Genomic DNA, 9901 nt, shown 5'->3' with positions numbered 1-9901 from the left:
TTCTGCTACATCTGCTCCCTTTCTACTTGATGTTGTTCTAGATGCTGAATGCTCTAAGTGATTCCACCAAGTGGCGATGTAATAATGAGTAAACATTGTTATTTGTACACTCTTTAAGATAGGTATTCGATGTATGACTGTGATATCGACTGTTATTTGATAATGTGATGGGATGATCACCTGGGACTATCACGTTATACTTCGAATCTATGGATTTTCCTTCAAGGAAATTGGGATCGTTTCAATTCTCCATCCCATGATGAGGACATTCCGTAATGCAATCTTGAAAGCGTTCCCATGCCTTAGGGATAGATTCATCATGTTGTTGCTGAAAGCTTGAGATTCTCCCACATAGAACATTGGCCTTGCTTGAGAACTTGGCTAGGAAGGCAGTGGACCAGTTATCCCATGTAGTATTCCTATCTTTGTTGGCGTAGAATAATTGCTTTGCCTTCCCCAAGAGTGAGAATGGGAAGAGGTGAAGTAATATGGCATCTTGGGTTACTCCTTTGCTGGTGAAAGTGCTACAGATCTCCAGGAAGTGTTGGAGATGTGCACTCACATCTTCATGTGCCTTTCCACAAAACTGGCTTGCTTGCACCATGTTGATGAGGGCTGGCTTGAGCTTGAATCCATTGTCTTCAACATTGACTATCGGTCCATTATGAATGTTGGCCATAGTTGGAGTAGAGAATTCACGGAGTGTCCTATTAGCCATAGCTCCAAATTCAGGAGTTAAGCTTTGCCTTATATGGTTGTCTTCTGACTTTAAAGCTAGAACTTTCTTGAGTTTAGCTCTAGTCCTCCTGATTAATGCTCCTGGATCTTCAACGCAGTTTGTCGGAAGGTCAAAACCGGTCATACATTAACCTGCATAAGATATGAAAGTAGGCAAAACAAGGGTAAGCCTATTTGAGCAGAGGTCAATAGTTTTCCTCGATCACATCAATAAGTAAAAGTTTATCAATACTTCCTTTGCCTAGCTACCTTCCCTAGCAACGGCGCCAGAAATGCTTGTTGACATTTCTTAGTGTTGCTACTAAGAACAAAGTTTTAAATCTAGTCCCCAGTGACAGCACCAGAAATGCTTCTAGGTATTTATTAACTTGTCACTTGTTTTAATAGCCACCTATTATAAACCTATATCTCTTAACATTACTTTACTAGGTTGTCATCCCTAGTGATGATGCCAGAGATGCTTGTTGGTACTACATAGCATTACTACTAGAATAATACTAAGCAATTCTTTATTAATTTATGTGACTAGGAAGAATAGATATGAATATATATATATGAAAGGAATCTACAAGCACACAGATAATTATACCATTGTAGCATTTCACCTAGAAGTATTCCAGGTATCGTTATTTATATTTTTACCACAGGGGAGGTCTGGCATGGACATGTATTGATAACTTATACTATTGATGGAGAAATAAACCATAACCAATATTCTACTCATAACAGGGGTAAGTCATAGGATAAGATATATATATGATAAGTATTGATCAATAATAATGATAAATCACTCAGAGTACTCCTTTATATGGCATTAGCATGGTCAGGTAGAATATTAAAGGAATAATTCCTAAGTCATTCTTAATTATAAGTCAAAGAATACATTGATTAGTACAATTATACCTAGTAGTCATTGCTAACATCATCTTCATATCTACACAAGGGATATTACTAAGGAAGATTAAGAACAGAGCTTGTTCTTCCTTTGTAATTGGACCCTACATGCGCCTATATTCAGGGAGTGGACTACAAAGGACTCAACAGGAGTGTCACATCCATGATCTACCACATGACTTAGAATATAGGGTGTATCCATATGTAAACAACATATAAGCACCACACTTACACAATGTCGACCACTCACCCATGGTACCTTAGAGTGAGCGCTATCCAAACTTATGCATGAACATGATGATAATCTAACTATACTAAGCATATAATCAAAGTAGACGATGAACATTATAACGAAGAACAAGAATAAGATGAATACTAATATTGTCATAACAATTGTAACTAGCGTATAAAAATAATGGAGGTACAAAAGAGAGGGGGTACAAAGATTATACCAAACCACGCTCTTGACACGATCGGGAATCCAAGCGAAGTCTGCTTGCCTACCTCTAGACCTAGCCTAACTAGCTATGCCCTAGAATATGGTGGAGCTCTAAGGATGATTAGGGTTTATGTCTTCCCAAATGACTTGATGACTAGAGTTATTATGCCTAGGGGTGGCAGGGGATGGTATATATAGCCCAGAGCATCCAATGTGAGCCCTTGGATCAAATTGACTTAAAGGGCAGCATAGATGCAACCTAGGAGGTGATGGAGAACCGACATTCGAAGGAGGGGCTAACATGTGGGCCTAGGGGGTCAAGCCGCCTGTAGGTAGGGTCGGCTGGTCCCACCTAGCAGCCTCTGCCCCTCTGCCTCGGTGTGGAGTCCTCTCGAGTCTTCTAGTCTTTTGGTGTCTGTTTCACTGCGAATAAGCACGACTAAATCTGACATGTAGGTCCACCTTGACGGTTTTCTAGATAAACCCTGCAAAAAATACAGATTCACCAAAACTCATGTAATTTGTTAGTTTAAACCCCTAGATCTTCGTTGGTGATTATATTTATGCCCTTATGCATGTTATATTGATGGTTTATAATGGTTGTTCACTATCAGTCAACAAACTCCCCCAAGCTTAACCTTTGCTAGTTCCTTAGCAAAACTAAACTTAGTGAATGGATCAAGAGTTTAAGGATTTTGAAAACATTGATGAAACTCCTCAAAAGTATACATGCGTTCGAACAAGAATTCTCCTCTGGATTAGAATGAACTGATCTGACTTTCAAACTTACCCATATTACCTTCAACCATGGGGCTTCTCAGCCTTCACTTGGGTCTTGAGCAATAGAAAGATAGAATGATCAAGTCAAGCACTATGTCTCAAGTTCTTTGCTCAACCATTATTTTAGAGTTTTTATAGATTTTCAAAATAAAACTCAGAGCTTCAATTGTATGACACTCTCAAGTCTCTTAATATATGTAGTATTTGTGGATCCTCACCAAGGCAATAGTAATGTTATGCCTTTCTCTTCCTTCAACTAAAGCTTATGTGGAGCTCATAGGAGTGGAAAAAAGCATGAAAGAGCATACTTGCAATACATATATTGTAAAGTCAAACCTCATATCCAAAGATAGTTGAGTCATACAATCAAATCAAGATGTGCATGTGTGTGGATGTATGATGGATATATATATGGTGGCTAACCTATTTCTACTATGCTCCATGAAAACATATCTCTCTCTTGAAACTTAGAAACAACTTTGCAAGAAAACATGGGCTATCTTATTCATCTCTTCTTCTTTTTCAGACGGGCATCTAAGTACCCATTGTTTTCAATATCTCAAACACTTGTCCATTTTTTCTCATCTCTTTTTTTCTTTTTTCTTACATTTTTTATGAATAACTTTTGCATAGCTACATGCTTCTTTTCTGCAACAAAACTTTTAAGAGATAACAACAAGAACTTGGAGCATTTATTTGGTGGATATCCTATCAAGAATTTTTTGGGTGTTTACTTCGAGTGGAGTAAAACATTTTTGGGTGGATCTAGATGGAATGGCATGTTGTTGCGCCTACCCCTAGTGTAGGAGTAGTGCATATTTGGGTGGTCTGTATGTGATATTGATTTTAAGAGCATGACAAACCTCTCCTAAGGGTCAACAAAGCTTGACAAAACTCAATACAAAACAAGCAGCATATAAGTGGAAGTTGTAACACCCTAGGTGTTTGGCTTCCACATTTGCACTGGCATTTCATAAACATGAGCATCATTCATCCATTCATGAGCTTGGATTGTTGAAACATGCTTTTGAAACATTGCAACATATTGTTATATTCCATGTGTGTTTGTTTTATGAAATGAATAGTGTGCAACACTCAAGTGCAACATGTGCAACTCACTCTTGAAACATGCCACATACTTTAGTGAAACATGGTTAGTTAGTACTATGCCACAAACTCATGAAACATATGAAACATGGCTTTGAAACAAAAGTAACATTTCACTTGTTCTTCCTTCTTTCAATACATGTGATGCTTGACTTTTGTGTGATCAATGTGTGGTGTGACTAATTATCCTCTTAAACAACTTAGCTACACTTAGAATGTCATTAGGAACAATGTTCATGTTGACCATATTGCCTAATTATGTTTCCAAGTAATGGTTTGACTAGTGTTGACCTCTAGAGCTCTTTTGTTTGACTATTTAAAAAGTATAGCTTCAAGTGTTTGCATGTCTGAGCAACCTAAAGCAAAGTTGTAGGAAATTATATAAGGAACAAAAGTTATTTTATGACCATCTCATGAAAATGTGCAGAACATGCTCAAAAATGGCCCACAAGTCAGTTTTGAGGTCTAGTTGGAGACTTAGAATTTTTCTAAGTCTAGCGAACTGCTTTTCAGTTTCATGTGTCGATGTTTGGAGCCTTGTATCTCACTAACTAGGCCGCACCAGCTCTAGCTCCAATTGGAAAAGTTGTAGTCCTCACCTAGATCTCCAACTTTGTCAACTACGCCATGAGCTAGATAATCATGGTTTAGGAGTTTGAATGATGTGAATGTACGCTGTGATGTTGGAATTGGTGCCCTGATGGCTAAACCCCAGCGCGCGACAGTGTCCGACCACGGCAGCATTTGAATGCTGCATGTATGCTATGCATTGCCGATGTCCTACTCGGTCAGGCCATGTCGGGCCTTGGCACTCCACATCATGCCCGCGCTCACCCCGGCTACGCCCCTGCTCCATTTGCTTCACCCCCCCGCGCGCCTTAGCCGCTGAAGCCACCGCCGTCGCCATTTGCTCCGCCGAGCTCGCGCGAGCTCACCGCTGCACCACAGCCAACACCACTCCAGCCATAGCTCTGCTAGCACCTCACGAGCCTCGGAGATGTTCTCTCTGAGCCAGCCGAGCTCTAGGTAAGCGGCTTTTGCCGAATCCGCCCCGGCCAAAGCTCACCGGAGTGCCACCATGCTCGTGGTCCACCGTGGCCATCATAGCACGGCACCTCTTCTCCTTCCCTAGCTCTCATCTTGTATTCCACATCACACATAGATGCTCAGGTGATGATGCTACCATCAATGCCGGTCCAGCCAAGCTAGAACATGGCCGCGCACCTGTCGCGCCATGGCCGCCGCCGGTGACCTCACGCGGCCACGCTCAACCGTTTCACCATAGCCAGTAGCAGTAGTGTAGGAAGGTCTGCCATGGTTCTAGGAAGCTGATGTGTGCCTTGTCCGAGCATCTAGCATTGGGGTTCGTCGGAGCACCGCCGTGCGCCATGGCCGACGCACCTAGAGGCCGATCGAGTTTAGGATTAGGATGTCAATTGATGCGGGAGGTCAAGGCGAACACGGTGGTACCCTCCTCGTCGCCGGTGAAGCCGCCGTCGGTGAGCTCCACCAATCCGCGTTGAGCTGAGCCGCTTCCCCTATTTTGGTGCCGATGACATGCGGGCCCTACTGACCGATGGGTCCCGCCTGCTAGTGGTCGTTAAGAAATAGGATAGTTCAATTATTTCTAGATTTGATGCAGTTTTGTGAAATTTATATCTGGAGTTTGGTAGATCCAAATTTGGTGGTTCCAATTTTGTTAGGATCTTGGTGAAGTGTAGTATTTAGGAAAAATATAACATGAACACTTGTAGTAATGTTTCTGGAAGAATTAAATTGAAACTTGAAATGTGTTTTTAAATGAATGCAAATTTGTTTAATTCATATCTAGAGTTCCTTTGCTCTAAAAATTATGAAATTTGGATGGTGAGCTCTCCTTGATGAGTAAAAGCTCTGGTAAAAATTTCAGAGTCAGTGCATGAATAGTTTTTGAGTTATATATTTTCCTTTTATCATTAGATGATCCTTGTGTGAATTTTAATAATTAATCTATGAATCCAATGACCATGAAATTTATTGGAGGTTGTCCTAGTACCTTAAGAATGCTAAGAAAAATATAAAATATGTTGCTTGACACTTTTCACTAGGGTTTCCCATTTATGTTATTTTAAGCCTTTATGCCTTGTCATTTTTATGTAGGATGTTATACTTGTTCAAATGATGTGAAATTTTTACAGTGGCCTACTTAAAGCATATAGTACCTACTGCTAATTTTTGTAGATTAAATGGTGCAGTTTTCATATATGTTTATTATTCCTCTTAAATAATTAAATAAATTAAGAAAGGCATTAAAAGAAATGAATTGGTGGTGAACACTTTCCTTTCTGGTGTTATTTTGATATGTGTGATGAGTGAGTAAAGTTGGTTTTATCCATTTATATGTTTGCAACATAAGTTAATAATTATTTTCTTGCATTATGTCTTTCTGGACAGTTCTAGGAACTTTGCAAAGTTCACCATAATAATTTGGTTTGCTGGGAAAGTGGTGAATACAAGAGTTGTAGAGAACTTATGTATCTAGCTCCTATTAAAATTTGGTGGCATTTGTCCTAGTAGTTTAGTAGTTACAGTCAGTTCAAAGTTGGATCACAGTTTTGCTTGCCCTCTATCTTGTTTGTACCTGATTATGTGGTTCTGTAAATTCGACATGGAAAGGTTGGAATCATGCCTTGAGGTCTGAAAATGAATTGTAGGCAATTTCATAAGCTTTCCAAATTGTCTTGTTGCCTGTCATTTAGATTTGTAGATCGCCAGTTATGATCAGTTTACTGTACTACTATATAGTTCCTATTTTGCTGAAATACGAATGTTTGTGTGTATGCTTTGTTGCAATGTTCTTGTTGATTGTTTAGGTGCTAGCCTAACTTGAGAACATGCTTAGGTGCAGGTGCTAGGTCCTTAACTAAAGATGAGCAATTGTACATTAGGTTGTATAAACTTGGTAAGTTAAAGTGATTTGAATAGAGATTAAGTTAGAATATGCGGACTGTAGTAAGCATGTGTATTCCCCGAGCATCCCTAACTTCGTTCATATGCATCCATGATATTTATCTTGCGCATACATGCAATAGGTGTGCCGGAGGGAGTGACACTTCTAGAGTTTGAGGGAGCGAGCCAGGAGGAGGGCCCAAGGTTCAGGCAACCGACTGAAGTAGCCACCGAGGTGGAGTTGTCCGAGTGCCCTGACCACCGCCTATCCTCTTTCCTAAAAGGCAAGCCCCAGAGCATTCTAAGTCTCCCATGTTTTTACAAATACCTTGAGTATCTTTTATTGATGATGATGCATTAAGTATAGGAATTGGTTGGAACCAATTGTTGCATTATATATCTATCCTTGTCCAGATATCGCACTTGAATCCTTTTTAAGTTTAGGAACAAGTTAAATGTTTACCCATGCTTAGTGCTGTAGAAGTCGGGTGATTTCCTATCACCTGTGAACTTTAGGATGAGGTGGATCATGGTTGGCTATATTTGCTATCATGGAAAAGAACCATGTTAATAATCAATTAAGACCAGGTGGAGTCTTATGTAGGGTTGGACATAGTGACTCTGTCTGTGTCGTTTAAGGACCGATACGCTGTACATCCTTATGTCATGTTGAACGCAGCCTAACATTTAGCTGGCCGGATAACTCGTTTCGACCGCAAAGCCTAGTAGCTCGATTTAGGCCAGGAACACGAGCAGTTGGTCGCAATCTGGATGGTAGTAAAGATGTGCAGAGAGCCACTAGTGTAAGCCCAAGGGCGGGTTAAGTCACCGAGCACTCATGGCAGAGTGGTTCTCTGATTTTGCAGCACTGATCGGACCCGCGACTCCTGAATTGTACCAAAGGTGACTTGTTTGCGACCCTGATGGGGGAAGCAGGGTTTGTATTAGGAATACCTCTCCAACTGGATAGGAATTGATTCGAATCGCCGTCTCTCCCGGATAGTGAGAACTTGACTGAGTAGCGACAATGTAGATTCAATTAATTTAACGATATGGTTAAATGGATGATGATGATAATGTTGCCATGAATTATACCTGCTATGGTTAATAATGTTTGCATCTTACTCAAGTGATTGCTTAGTATAGGTGCTAATATAGATGACAGGTTAATGGCTAAAAGTCACTGCTAGCTCAGGTTAAGAGTTGATCATTATTACTTATGCTTTTCCACAAAAAGAAAGTGTCAGCTAGATCCACTAAATTAAGCTATGCATGATCCTTGGTGTCATTTATTTTTGGTTTCAGACGGGTAAGTCTAGCTGAGTACATTCTCATACTCAGGGTTTATTCCCTCTTGTTGCAGATGACCTTCTTTATCATGGCTTCTGTAAGTACTGTCTCCACCTGGTGGGTGACAAAGACTAGATCATGGGCATGATCTCTGTTTATCTTATCCGAATGCTTTTGTGGGATGTGATCGGCAAGCTGGTACTTGTATTTGAACTTGTGTGTGTGAGTTAAACTATTTGCTTCTACTACTTTACAAGACTTGGTTTGTAATAACTATGACTCTGATGTGTTGTAATCTACCTACGAACTATTTGTGAAATGTTGTAACGTGTGATGTGTTATGTTGAATTACTACGATCTTGGTTGTATGCAGGTTGGTTTGAAATCCTTCATGGTTTCAGTTGACTACCAGATTTATATGGGCTCAAGTGTGAGAATTTAATTGTTTCAGGCGATCGTTTTTGTACTTGTGCTCTTATAAATTGGTCGGTTCTGCGACAGCTGGTATCGGAGCTAGATTCAACACTAAACATGTCATACGGGTATTTAAAAACAAAAGATTTTGTTGTGAAAACTCTTTTCCAACTTATAGTTTTATATAAGTGTTTCAAAATCTGAAATTTTATAGTGTGCTGGTGATCACATCCCTTGTAGCCCACATAAGGACTTTTAGGTGGCTTATATAATTACTAACTTGGGGGAAAGTGATTGTTTCTATTTCATCGTCCATGCGGCATGCTATTGCATGGGTGCCATTCGCTTGAATGGTAATGTATGGATCAATTGCCTCTACGCCAAGGTAAGTGTGAGTTGTGAGAGCATGACTGTCTAATTGTCAGTCTAGGGGAGAGTTAGTTGTGGTTACTGGAGTATTTACATATTGCATACATGTACATATGAAGGTACTTAATTGTGGGTATATCTATCGGGTAGTTTGGATACCAAAGTATATATATCTGAGGATGTATATATGGAGAGTATCTTAGTTTACTACTTTCATTGTATGCTTAATTATCTCTTGTGGGGATGGGCTGCAATGAAATTTTCTGCAGGTACGCTAACAATGCACCGTGTAGATCGACTAGTTACCGCTATTCGAGAGAACATGTGTATGCCACCATATATTTCGCTAGAACTTAACTTTTCTTAGGTTTGTGAGGACGTATGGAATGTGCATGCATCATGTTCACTCATGTCATTCATATTGCATTACTCCCTCCCTTATAATTGCTTATCCCAAATATTAAGTTCCATCTCTCAACAAAATAATCCTCTCACGAGAGTTGCATCCCTTTTGATATAGATGGCCGCGCTCGTGTTTCCTCCTTGTAGCAGCACCTTTTTGGACTAGTTTGGTACGCCTACCTTGCTCTGGAGGGTGCTAAGCTCAGTTGGGTACCCAGAGGTGCCCCATTACACGTGGGTGTAGATAGTGCCATTTGGAGATGTGCCATGGTACAATGTGACCTTAGTGGTGCCATAGAACCCCACGAGACCGCTGTGGCGTGGGTGGAGCACCGAGTCTGATGGGCAAAGCCCATGGGAAGCTGCACAAGTTGTTGCCCTTGATGTGCTTATGGACATAACATAGAGTTTTAGAGATGAATTAGTGGGTGGACCAGCTACATCCATTCCTCGAGTGGCTCCTACAGATGCTGAGTGGACTCAAGAAGCTAGCCAAGCCTTGGTTCAAGGCCGTGGTGAATGTGTTTAGAGCGACAATGT

General features: G+C 40.5%; 1 non-coding gene across 1 annotated transcript; it reads left to right on the top strand.

Moving 5' to 3' along the window:
• The first annotated feature begins 251 nt into the window (after positions 1-251).
• On the top strand, positions 252-358 carry LOC136530300 (small nucleolar RNA R71). The gene has a single exon (XR_010777744.1). It is a non-coding gene; the product is annotated as a small nucleolar RNA R71 (small nucleolar RNA).
• Positions 359-9901: the final 9543 nt, after the last annotated feature.

This window comes from Miscanthus floridulus, unplaced genomic scaffold (genome assembly GCF_019320115.1).
Source record: "Miscanthus floridulus cultivar M001 unplaced genomic scaffold, ASM1932011v1 fs_105_2_3, whole genome shotgun sequence".
NCBI lineage: Eukaryota > Viridiplantae > Streptophyta > Magnoliopsida > Poales > Poaceae > Miscanthus > Miscanthus floridulus.
Note: the sequence above shows the minus strand (reverse complement) of the source record. Positions and strands in the feature narration are given on the sequence as shown.